Raw genomic sequence first — 13,876 nt, 5'->3', positions numbered from 1 at the left:
CCACCTCCAAATGGACCCCACCACCAAGGATATGTTCCCCCCCTATCAGCGTTCCGAAAAGACCACTCCCTCCATGACTCCCTCGTCGGGTCCACACCCCCCACCAACCCAACCTCCACTCCCGGCACCTTTCCCTGCAAACGCAAGAAATGCAAAACTAAGAAATGCAAAAATTGCGCCCACACCTCCCCCCCTTACTTTCTCCAAGGCACCAAGGGATCATTCCATATCCACCACAAATTCACCTGCACCTCCACACACATTATTTACTGCATCCGCTGCACCCAATGTGGCCTCCTCTATATTGGGGAGACAGGCCGCCTACTTGTGGAACGTTTCAGAGAACACCTCTGGGACACCCGGACCAACCAACCCAACCACCCCGTGGCTCAACACTTCAACTCCCCCTCCCATTCCACCAAGGACATGCAGGTCCTTGGACTCCTCCAGCGCCAGACCATAGCAACATGACGGCTGGAGGAAGAGCGCCTCATCTTCCACCTAGGAACCCTCCAACCACAAGGGATAAACTCAGACTTCTCCAGTTTCCTCATTTCCCCTCCCCCCACCTTGTCTCAGTCCCAACCCTCGAACTCAGCACTACCTTCCTAACCTGCAATCTTCTTCTTGACATCTCTGCCCCCACCCCCACTCCGGCCTATCACCCTCGCCTTAACCTCCTTCCACCTATCGCATTTCCAATGCCCCTCCCCCAAGTCCCTCCTCCCTACCTTTTATCTTAGCCAGCTTGGCACACTTTCTTCATTCCTGAAGAAGGGCTCATGCCCGAAACGTGAATTCTCCTGCGCTTTGGATGCTGCCTAACCTGCTGCGCTTTTCCAGCAACACATTTTCAGCTCTGATCTCCAGCATCTGCAGTCCTCACTTTCTCTTTGATTAACTTTAAGCCTCATTGCACAATACTACGTCCAAGGCTGCTTTTTCCTTCATGGGCTTCACTACAAGCTGCTCCAGAAAGCCATCTCTCAGACAGTCCACAAATGACTCTTCACAGCTCTTGATTTAACCGGTGTTTTTCCAGGACGCTTGTTCTTCTCTCAGAAGTGATATTTAACTATTTTGCCTTTAATCTTAAACAATAATTTACCACCATTTCTCTAAGTTGCTCACCTTAAAAAAGAGAAAGTGAAGACTGCAGATACTGGAGTACCAAAGTTGAAAAATGTGGTGTTGGAAAAACACAGAGGCCAGGCAGCATCCAAGGAGGAGAATCGATGTTTCGTGCATAAGCCCTTCTTCTATCCGAAACGTCAATTCTCCTGCTCCTCGGAAGCTGCCTGGCCTGCTGTGTTTTTCCAGCACCACATTTTTCAACACCTTAAAAAAAAATGTTCTGCTCTTCTCTTCAATGGGTTTACCATTTGACTTTTCTGTAGTGCTCAACTTCTTTGCTCTCTACTTTCCTTCTCGTGCTTGATCAGATAGCTAAAAAAAAGACATGACCACAGCTACATTTCACTGTACAGCAACTGCTTCCAGCTTCATCTTATTACTTGTGGATCCCAATTTAAACGTCACCCTCAATACTAGAGTTTCAGATCTCTCCCAGATAACCAAAGCTCTTCAAAGAACTGTCCTCAACATGTCCTTAAAAATGTACTTTCAATGTCACACACCACTGCAAGGACATACTCAATTCTCAATACTGATTCACCCTATCTCAAAAGCTGTCCTGATTCACATTCTCATTTCATCTGCCCTTTCACCTCCTCCCTTCTCAGAGTCTAACTCCCCAAATATTCCTTCAAGCAAAACAGCAATTTACGTGTACAGAGGAACTACAATTATCTGAACAAGATGAGCAGGCACTATTTCATTCGGATAACTGATTATTCTGATAATCGATCTAACCTTAAAACATACTGATCAACTCTGGTAGAGCACAGCATTAGGTTTAAATCTGTAATTTTGATGAGTCTGCTATTTAAACAAACTAATCTTTGCATTCTGCAAATTGCAGGTTAAACTGAGAAGAACTAAACTCTTACCATCACAAAAATATATGAAATCCCAGCATTAAGCAAGATTCCAAACAGCTTCTATGATCACAAGGACATTTGTCAGTTTCTGTGAACTCAGTGTCACGACAGAAAGACAGAAGCACCACTTCACACATGCTTAATTTCTCAGCCATTTTTCCACATATTTTTAAAAAAGATATGAAATGTCTACAGGCTGACATTCATAGAGAAGTTCTAAAAGAACAGAGAAAGTTGACATGCACCCTTATCTCAAAGACAGATGCACTTCCTTGCACATGCATTTACTTTCTCTGCTACTTTTTCCATGAACGGCCCAGTAAAGTGACCAGAATACCCTGTAAAGCACTTTTGCAAAGGGCTATGTAACCAGCACTTACCTAAAAAAATCCAGTTGCTGTTGCTTGAGGTGCTTATGTTTCTTTGTTTTTGCCAGTGTTTGCACATGTTCTTCAGTACAGGTAATCCAAATACACTTACCTCTTTGATGTAACTTTTTTGCAGGACCTTGAAATCTTCTTCGGATAATCCGAAATTCAGATAATTGATGTTCAGACAATCGAGGTTCTTCTGTACTTCTTTTCATTTAGTATACTATATTTGGTGCTCGTGGACTCCTCTACACTTGGGAGACTACATACTGACATGGTTAAAAATCACACAACACCAGTTTATAGTCCAACAGGTTTAACTGGAAGCACACTAGCTTTCAGGGCGTCATTGCTTCATCAGGTGACTACCATCTGATGAAGGAGCAATGCTCCGGAAGCTAGTGTGCTTCCAGTTAAACCTGTTGGACTATAACCTGGTGTTGTGTGATTTTTAACTTTGTACACACCAGTCCAACACCAGCATCTCCAAATCACTGGCATGGTGACTACTTTGTGGAACATCCCCATTCTATTCGCAGACATAATCCTGGCTTTCAGTCACTTATTTGAATTCTCCACCTTGCTCCTATGACAACTTTTCTATCTATCGATGACCTGCCAGTATTCCAGTGAAGTTTAATGAAGGTTCAAGGACAACACCCTGTCTTTCAATTTGACACTCTGCAATTTCTGGATTAATTATCATTCAACAACTTCAGATCACATCGTCCTCCTCCATCTTGTTCTGTGCTTTTGTTTCCTTCCTCTTTTAGCCTTACTTTTGTTTTGCTGGACTGGCCTTCCTTTCACATCTTTCTTTACTCCTTCAATACATTCAGTTGTTTTTTTCTGTGGCATTTCACACCTCATTTGAACATAATCTTTGTTTCTTCACTACATCCATTAAGACTCCGTATGGCTGTTGTATCACGAAATCTTTTGCTATTTAAATCTCCCCTGCCCTCACAGGCCTTAGGCATCGTTCTTCCGGTCTCCTCTTTCTTTCCACTGGCTTTAAGAAAAATCACTTAACATGCATTAAGTTAAAAATTACACAACACCAGCTTACAGTCAAAAAGGTTTATTTGGAAGCACTAGTTTTTGGTAGCCTGATGAAGGAGTAGCGCTCTGAAAGCTAATGCTTCCAGAGCATTAATCTGTTGGACCATAACCTGGTTTTGTATTTTGCCTGATTTTTTAAAACTTTGTCTACCCTAGTCCAACACCAGCACCTCCACATCATAACATGCATTAACATACTCACGGTTGTAGAACTGAAAGGTGTATTCTAGTACAGATACAGCCCAACCTGCCCCTTCTTTTGTTTTTATTCCCAGCCTTTGACCTACTCTTCTGCTTCAACATACAAATGGCTAGTGCAGTTAAATGTCATTGGTGAATACTTGTTAATGAGAATACCGTCCACCCAAAAAAATTCCATATTACTGGTCATGGATTCTGAGAATCTTTGTGTGGCTGATGACCCTGATCCTTGAGCCACGTCTCCAACCGGGCATTAGGCAGGTTCTTCTGGAAGGTGGAAGTTGTCCTTGGCCTTGAGATAATTTGTATTCCTTTCTTCTGTTCTTTCCCATACCACTACTTCATACACAAGTTACCTCCAAGTTAGTTTCTTCTGAATGAAGATATGTCACGCGTTGATATTTATGTTACATTTCTTGAGGACGCCTTGAGAGAGTTAGTGGTGATTTTTGAGAAGATTTATAGTTCAGGTTGATAAGTACGGAATTTAGCTTGCTGAGCTGGAAGATTTGTTTTCAGACATTTCGTCACCATACTAGATAACATCAGTGAGACTGTCTCCAGTGAATCACTGGTGGTATGTCCCACCTCTCTATTTAGTCGGTCCTGGTTTCCTAGGGTGGGTGATGTCTTTTCTTTTTTTTCCCCAAGGGAATGTAAATAGGATATTAATCAATGTCTGTTTATTGATGGCATTCTGGTTAGAATGCCATGCCTCTAAGAATTCTTGTCCGTGTCTTTGTCTCGCCTCCAGTATACACGAACACCAACTAGCCACCAAAATACACGATCCACTATCACCATACATACAGTTTCCATACATACAGACAAGGAAGGACACCACTTTGACTGGGACAATTCACACCCTAGTACAGGCAAAACAAAGACACACATGAGAATTCTTAGAGGCATGGCATTCTAACTAGAACGCCATCAATAAATACATCGATTTAGATCCTGCACAGAATCTGTTTCAAACCATGTTGATGGTACAAGAGTTTCTAGGCATAGTCCAAGTTGCAGGACCATCTAGAAGAGTCGGAAGGATGACTGCCGTACATACAAGGATCTTGGTATCAGCCTGGATATCACAGTCAGTCATTGAAGATGAGAAGTGATATTGAATTTCTGCATCGATATTAGCCTTAAATGAGAGAAAGAACATTTCTCTTTCTTGAGAAGCTATGTTTGGGGGAATAGACCAGAACCTAACCTAGGACAGGTTTTAAAGGATTTGAATCTTGAGGTTGAGGCTGAGACCAATTCTTTGGTATGCTTCTGTGAAGGCATTAAGCAAGGCTTGATGGTTCTCTTCCAAGAAGCAGAGATGACATTGTCATCTGCATACTGAAGTTCCAAAGCAAGGTCAGTGTAGATTTCTTCTTGGATTTCAAATTGGTTGATGTTGAAATATTTTCTGGTCCATCCTGTAGACCATGTCCATACCTATGCTTCTATCACATTATCATCAGGGAGGACTGTCACTGACATCTTGTTTGGAGGACTTGGAGATTATTTGCTGGCCAGCTGGTCTTTGACTGGGTCTTCCATAGCATTCTCAACTGAGTCAAAAGTCTTGGTCAGATCAAAGGCTGTGTAGAGTGGTTGCTTTAATCATGGAGAGGAGTATGGGATTTTGAATGTATATTGCTCCCTGGCACATCCCCTCAAATTTTTAACGGATGCGATTTCTAGGTTGATGGCCCTTGGGCATGTCATATAATTATCGGAGAAGACTTTAATTGACTTATTGACCCCGAAGTGGACAGGATGCCTAAGGACCTTGCGGATATGTCCCCATAATCTAGGCAGTTGGTGAACCTGAACAGGGAGCTGGAGTTGGTGGATGTGTGGCGATGTCTTCACCCCGAAGGTAGGGATTTCACCTTTTTCTCTAAGCCACACAAGTGCTATACAGGGATTGACATGTTTTTTTGCCCCATCCACCTTTTTGAATTCAGTGCTGTCTTGCACTGAATTGGGAACATAGCCATCTCCGATCATGCAGCAATGTACATGGAGGTCAAGGCTGGTGGTAACGGGGCAGGCTCGCAGCACTGGTGCATGGATCATTTCCTCTTGAAGGATTGCAAGTTTATAGAGTATTTTTCAAGGGAATTTAAAATGTAAAAGTCCAGACTGTACAAGTAGTTGTACATATCCAACAGTGGCCCAGCCAGCCTGTCTATAAACTCCTTGTAAAACTCACTGTGAAATCCGTCTGAGCCAGGCACTTTATCTCCCTGGAACTGCTTCCTGTATTTCTGGGATTGTCAGAGGGGCATTCAGAAAAGACGCCTGCTCTATCTTCGCCAATCTGTCCTTACTGTCCTATGTGGCTGACTGGGTTTGCCAGTACCCGCGATCAATCTGGTTAGACATAGAGGCCTTCCAGGAAAAATGTCCCTTCATCAATTTGCTGTTCATGGACAAGATAAGAACTGTTATGGACCATTGCAGAAATCAGATTGTCCTGAACAGGGTTAAAGCACGTAGAATGATGCAACAAGGTGAGGGCAACTTACAAAAAAACTTCCCCTTTCACTCCCATTGTAGGAATGTTAGAATTCCAGCCACAGTTGATGGACACTGGCTTGAAACTCTGGGAGTCTAGAGGAGTCTCCTGTTTGGGAATTTATTTGACGGGGAGGTCATGATGTTTTTCGAGCAGCTGAGTCAGAAATATGAGCTATCTAGGAGGGACTTCTCGTTATTTTCACATTAGGGACTTTATACAGAAAAAGACTACATTGATGATTAATTCCTTGAAGTCGGATATAGAGAGAAGAGAGCTTTGGTCTATGGGCACTTTCTTGGTCAGCACCCTCCATCACTTATTAGGAGGTAATGTTTCGAAAGACATTGAGCTGCTGTGCGGAATCTGGACTCAAGAATTGGGGGTGGAAGTCTGGTCAGAGGCATGGGCAGATATTTGAGAGAACGTAAAGAAGATTTTGATTTGTAACAGGACGCAGGCTATGCAATTGAAGGTACTCCACAAGGCTCATCTGGCACCGGATTGGCTTGCAAAATCTAAGATAGGAGCATCCCCATTGTGCCCCAAATGTAATACAATGGTGGCTCTCTTACTCATTGCTTGTGGTCATGGCACAAGCTTCGTAGGTATTGGGATGCCATAGCGAGTGTTTTGGAAGGGGTCTTGGGAACCGAGGTTAAGGTGGATCTGGTTTCTCTCCTTTTGGGCTTGCCAAATCTCCCTTCTTTGGACACCAAACGGAAGAAACTGTAATATTCTTTCATTTTGCGCGAGGAAGAACATTGTAATGAACTGGGTGTCGGAGAATCCCCTGGGACTCTCAAGGTGGCGTGGATTAGTTATGGAGCACATCCCCCTGGACTTCCTTACGAGTATGGTGCACCAGAAAACGGATCTGTTAAATAGAACTTCGCGGTTCTTTCTAAATAATGTGGACGATATTGGTCAGGGCCTTTGTGTAGTCTGGCGGTCCAGGGGCTCCTGGGAGAAAAAAATCCCAAACAAATACAATATGCCTACTGATGCTTCGGATGGTGAGGAGCTTTAGTGGGATTGCACGGAGTGTGGTAACTTAACTGAATGTAGTTTAATTTACCATGGTTTAACTTGGTTTTAGGCTTTTTTTAGTTATCTATTGAATTGTAGTTCTTGCAGTGTTTTTTTTCTCTCTCCTCAGTTGTTTATGGAGTAAAATACTGGTTTGTTTACTATTATTGTTGTTATATTATATGGTTGTTATACTGATTTGTAGTGATTTTGTAACTTTGTAAAAAATGTAATATATTTTTTCTCAATATTTACAAAAAAAAGGGCTGACTCCCATTTTACATGAACATAAGTTAAGTTTTTCCTCCAGTAACTCCTTAAAAGAACAGTGCATCTTGTAAGCTTGTGTCTAATAGGGTGCTTTACCTGATAACATGTATTACTGTATTTTCTGTAACTTAAGGAAGTTATGCATATCTTGTAGAACTTCAGAATCTCTGTAGTGCAGAAAGAGACTATTCAGCCCTTCAAGTCTACAACAACCCTTCCAGACACACAGACCCCCACACTATCCCTGTAATCCCATATTTACAATGGCCAATCCATACAACCTTCACATCCCTGGACATCTTGGTACAGAAGAATCCAACAATCATTTATTACAATTAACCATCACATATAAACATTACAATCCTCAGGCATACAATTCCCTGAGTAAACATTACACCATTAGGTTAGACAGAGGGACTTGCTTTGAGTGATTCGAATAAGTTAGAACATGAGATAGTTATATCCTCAGGTCACATGCTATGAAAGTAATAAAACCATGAATGTGTCTCAAAAGGATTACTGACATACGAATGATGAACCATAACACAAAAATCACAACTCGAGATTTGCAATCTGTTTGAAACTGTTTTATAAAAAAGGATATTTGCAGCATTCTATCTTTAAGAAACTCTGCCAATTCTACGTTCACAATATATTGGCAAGATACTGTAAAAATTATGACTACATGCACCAGGTACTCTGATTTTCTTTCCTCATCTATTCTATTCCCATGGCAACTGGCCTGGTACTGCATCAGATACTGATTGTGCCCCTACACAACTTGAAATCATGACATCCCATCTGACCCAAATTTAGTACCAGACTGCACTAACTACTTAAAAAGGCAATTCAGTTATTTGACTGCTCAAATTTTCATCTCCATTTACAGCACTCCTTTCATTACAAATCCAGAAATCAAACATTAAATTTAATATGTTTGAGACTGTTAATTTAGAAGGAAGCATTTGAGTACAGAGCCATCAGATAAATTGAATGTGAATTTATTACCTGAATGGAACATTAGTCAAAAGAGTAATATATGTACAACTGCTGTATTTCTAGAAAGCAAGCTAATAAATTAATATATTCAAAATTAAAACAATGGTCTTAATTTGTTGTGTTAAAATATTGTGTTTTCATCATACATTGCTTAAAACAGGTTAATATAAAGCAAATCTGTGCTCGTGACAATTCACCAGAGCCATTAATTTAAATGCAAAGAGGATGAGCAGCCTCCAGCCATGTGTTTCTGCTAACAGCAGACTCATATGGTGGTACACCTAGATGCAGTAAGCTCATCACCACATCTGTCACTCCAAGTGACCCAAAAACAGAAGGAACTGCAGTACTTGAAATGTTAAGTATACATAATCTATGATTTGTTATATATTTTATTTACTGTAGCTATTTACAGTATATAGATTACCCTTCATCCTAACATGGAGGATCATGAAGGAAAACTAAGGTCCAAAGCTTGAATGGTCAATTCAAACAAATAGGTCACAAATATTTTCTTGTACCTAACCAAAATGAGTAACATGTTCATTATAATTCATTTTTTTAAACGTTCCAGCAGTCACTTTGTTTACAAAACCACATTCTAATTGGCTAAAAAAAGGGATAGGTTAGGATTTTGCAAACCGCAACCCTTTAGTCACATGACCTTTAAATCCTGAAAGGATGCGCAAATTGGTCCTGTTTGTGCTTATTTCCTGAAAGCCTATTCTTTAAACAATACCTCAAACTAAAATCCATAAAACCTACATGAACATGAACTACTTGAAATACATGAAAACTAATGTGGATATATTGATTTATCTTTACAAGTGACCTAAGACCTCATTGTATACACCTATGATGATCCACAAAGACAATAAATTGGCTCGGAGGCTCTCATCTAGAAGACGTAGTGACAAGATTTCACATTTTGAATTACACCATTTACTGGGGATTTGAGATTACGTAAAAACATTTTAAAAATCTTATTAAAACCCTTAAAGCTCAAGCAAAGGCATCTCTTTGCCTAAAATGAGAATGGCCAGCGAGAGGTGCACCACAGTTTAAAAATTAGTCTTCACTATCAAGTATTCAGGGGAGATACTGATCTTGGGTTAAGTCGAAGGATATTGCACATGAGGCTAGTGGAACATGGCGAGACTACGAATGGCTATATACTTGGATATATCATCCACAACAAACTACACTTCGTCCAGACTTTCACGAGGATAGCAATACAATAAATGGTATGTACTTTCCAAAGATTTACTAACTTTATTGCAAAATTAGGAATTTCAATTTCTAACAAAGGTATGTTCAAAGTAAGGGGGCTGCCATTCAACTCAACTGGCCTCTCCACCTCCTATTCCTCCACTTCACCACCCAAGAAAATAATGAACTTACTGGAGTGAATGCTGTCATGGTTACAACATTAGGAAATTTGTCAAAACCATGAAAAGACTACAGAATTATAAGTAGGAACTGCAGTATTGTAAATGATGAATAATTCTGACAAAAAAAATTAACATTCACCCAATTTCTCTCATAAAGGACCATAGGACTTAGGAGGAGAAGCTGATGGTTAGTTGTTAGGCTTTTCAAGCCTGCTCTGCCAGTCAACAAGTTCAGGATTCATCAGGTAGTAGTTTCAAATCCATGGTCCTTTCTGCTCCCTTTAACTCCCTTGTCTATTAAAGAATCTTTGGATGCTGCCTGAACTGCTGTGCTCTTCCAGCACCACTAATCCAGATATTAAAGAATCTATTCAACTCATGTTTAAACAAATTCAAAAGGCCCAACTTCAACATCTTTCTTGGGGGAAGAGAATTCCATAGACTAACAATCCAGACAGAAAAATTCTATTCTCCTTTGTCTTAAAAGTGAGAGTCCTCCTTCTTAAACAGCTACTTTTACTCGCCCTCATGAGAGGAAACACCTTTCAGTACCAACCCTTTCAAGTTTGCTTAAGATCTTAACTACATTTCAATAGGATAATATCTTATTCTTCTAAATGCCAGTGAGACCATGCCCTACATGTTCAATCTTTCTGCATAATTCCTTCATTTCAGGAATAAGTTGAGTGAACTGAACTGGTTCATATGCAATTAAATTTTCTTCAAATAAGGAGCCCAAACTGCTTAGAGTACACCAGATGCAGCTTCAACAAGGCCCAGTACAACTACAGTAAACTTTCCTCACCTTTATATTTCATTTTGCTTACATTTTTTCAGTGTTGCTATTTATTGCATCACATTCCAGCTTTGAGAATATTTCAAGGAACAAACCTAATTTACGAAATCAAGAGGTCCACAGTTGCCAAATTCCTACTATAGTTTGACAATTTCATTTTTAAAAATTCAAACCTGAACCAGTCAGAATTCACTGACACTGTCAGAGCTGCTGAGTATTTCCAGCATTTTGATTTTATTTCAGATTACCAGTATCCACAGCATTTGCTGTCGGCCCAGAGAAATGCATTTCCCTACATAGTTTTGAAATTTAAAAGGTGATTTAATATGTGTTCAATATTATAAGTGCTGTTCAGAATGAGGGAAAACAGTATTTCCATTGGTTAGTGAGCTGTAAATGTATCATGCCAACAGAACAAAGAAAGAGGGTATGATTATTAGAACATTAAAAAATATTGCCTGAAACTAATGGAAGAAAATATCCAGTATAGCATTTTAGAGGGGGGCTAGTACAAATCTCAAAACTTTAAATTCAAAAGGGTATGGGAAACTGGCAGAGGAATAGGGCTATAGCTCGTTCAGGAAGGGTGAAAAAGACATCATGAGGCAAATGGTCTCCCTGTAAACTGAAAATATCTATGCTACATTCTAGAAATATAAATTAAACCTCTTTAAATCAAATCAAATATTGCAAACCCAACTTAATGTAAACTTTAAAGAAACAACCAATTCGAAGTGGAACATGTTTGAAATTTTAAAAATGAAATTTGTCAAACAGAAGGAATTTGGCAACCATGGACATCTTCATTCTGCAGAATTAGGTTTTGCAATATCCTCAAAACTGGAATAAGCATGTGATACAATTTTTCACAAAGGCAAAAATGCATTCAGTATTCCTAAGAATATTTAAAGTCTTGGGAAATTACTGGAAAATTGATTTCAGACAAATGGCATCAGCATTCAGTTAGATGAAAACCAAACAGCTTGTCACTTTCTGGCTAATTAGTCTCCTGAAACATGCAATGGCCCACTTAAGCTTCCCAAGAGAGTACACCCTTTTAAGTGCAAACTGTCATAAAGAAATATATCGAGATAGTCATCCCTGAGACTCTCAAAAGCTTCCTAACAGCAGAGACCACCCCGTACAAGCCCGCAACTCAGGAGCTGTAATTCAAAAGGTCGTTCCCATTCTATCTCATCATGTTAAAAGCATTCTTGTATTTCTGCAGTTTAATAGCTCGGAAAGAAAAATAATAAATGCAATGTTTGTTAAAGGTACCAGATTTGCATTTTTTTCAAATTTACACTCAGTTCACCACAGACAAAGCCTTTAGCTATCTGCTAAGAATCATCTTAGTGCTGCGTGCATGATTTCTTACGTCCTAATTACAGGAGCCCGAAATTTGATTTTAAAAATTGTTGAAAGCATGTGACAGCTCCATCTCAAAATACAATGTTGTGTCAAACTATTGTTTTAATCCGTTACTAGACCTTCACATTTGAAAATTACAATGTCAACGCTCACACTTGCCTCTTGGTAATCCTTATTTTGGAAAAAGATTACGGAAAATGCAGATGGTTGAATGGGAAGATAAAACCGAACGCTGCATCAACAAGCAAGCTCTGATTCACAATCACTTGTCCCCGGATCGCGCATATCAAATCTTTTATTTTAGGGGGAAGAGAGGGTTTACCGTTCACTTTTCGGAACAAAAACAAAACTTAATACAAAACGCCTCCAAATTTACCTGCCGTGTTTTGTCTGTGGTCTTGTGGTGATCTGGATATAATAAAAAGTAGGGGAGACGGATTGGGGAGGAGGGTGGGGGGAGGGTTGAATGTTTCCCACGCGCTGCCTTCCTCCAGGTCGTGGGCTCGCCAACAGCCGCAGCCCTGCTCGTCCTCGCGCTCCGTAACCGTCCAAACGATTGACAGCTTGAGAGCGCGCGAACCACCACTCGTCCTCCCGCTTTATTCCAAATAAAGGCACGCGCTCTCTCGCGCCCGCTGCAGCATCCGGTTAGCGTTACGCGCGCGTAGCGTCTAAATAAGGAGAAGGTAGTTAGTCGAGCCTGGTAAGATGCTGCTGTAGAGTGGACCACTTCACTTCCTTTCACATTCCAGGCCATGCACTGCGTTAATTGCATTTCCCTTCACCTTTTCTCCCTCACATCTCTCATGGTTGCAAATAGAATTTACCTCAACCACAGTCCGATCTTTACAATGCAGGAGGCGTGGGAAATGGATATCATGGTTTACTTAACGGAATTGAGCTCGGGAGCGAGCTGTAAACTCCTCGTGAGTCATCCCTGTACCATGGCGACAATTTTTGGCTCCGACTTAAATTGTGATTGGCTTTAGCCAGATTGCTAAATTAATCCCCCCATCAGTAAATATGATTCCTTTACACCATGTGCTTAAGCATTATGCATATTAACCGAGAAAGTATTAAATATTTGTTATTTCAAATAAACATTTGTATTGGAATGTTCCACCAGTACCATTCATTGTCCAATACTTGTCATTATAACAGTGTTGTTTTTGATTAAATGTTGTTATTATTCTTTAACCTCCAACCCACAGTAGCTCACGCAACCACCAAGCTATAATGTTGCGGTCTCCAATGCAAGCAGTTGAAAACCGGAGTGCCAATTAAGGCAGAAACCAGAGCGAAAAACATGACTTGTCACCTCTCTTCACCCGTAACTCTGCCCTGTTAGGTAAGAATGCATATTGACTTTCAAATTCTTAATTCCCAAACGTTTGCGGCACATGTCTTAACTCATTCACTCATTACCCTTGCTCTGGCTAATTAATAACAATGATCTTCGCTTCCCATCCCTTCCCACCTTTTGATTTCAAAGAAACATTGCTGAGGAGGAGAAATAAGTAAAATAGATAGAGAAATTTATACGGAGATATGATTGAAAAAATAATGGAAGGTAACCAAAACCTTGTTCGCAATGATAGGCTTCGAAAACGTAGAGGATAGAGGAGTGCTGGAGTGGAATGGTTGAAGGTGATAGTTACAAACCATGACAAGAGAACTGATAGATTTTGCCACTACTAGTGGAACGAAAGGAAAGAGGGCATGTAAAACAAAAAAAAAGTCTTACGTGGGGCCAAAGGAAAAGATACAATACTTAAAGAACTTGCAAATGAGGGTTGCGAGGTGTCATTGGGAGATTTGAAAGCGATGTAAAAGATTTCACATTCGCCCTTTTAGAAGACTGTCGTCAGTGT

At 40.4% G+C, this 13,876-nt stretch overlaps 1 protein-coding gene across 1 annotated transcript in view; it reads right to left on the bottom strand.

Annotated features, from left to right (window-relative positions):
• Positions 1 to 12,582, bottom strand: part of cap2 (cyclase associated actin cytoskeleton regulatory protein 2) — a 232,355-nt gene extending 219,773 nt beyond the window's left edge. The window contains exon 1 of the mRNA XM_060849866.1: positions 12,382 to 12,582. The gene's annotated coding sequence lies outside the window, so the exon portion shown is untranslated. The remainder of the gene's footprint in view (positions 1 to 12,381) is intronic.
• Between the last annotated feature and the right edge of the window lie 1,294 nt (positions 12,583 to 13,876).

Source organism: Hemiscyllium ocellatum, chromosome 34 (assembly GCF_020745735.1).
Source record: "Hemiscyllium ocellatum isolate sHemOce1 chromosome 34, sHemOce1.pat.X.cur, whole genome shotgun sequence".
In the NCBI taxonomy this organism is placed as follows: Eukaryota; Metazoa; Chordata; class Chondrichthyes; order Orectolobiformes; family Hemiscylliidae; genus Hemiscyllium; species Hemiscyllium ocellatum.
This window is presented reverse-complemented; position numbering and strand designations above follow the sequence as displayed.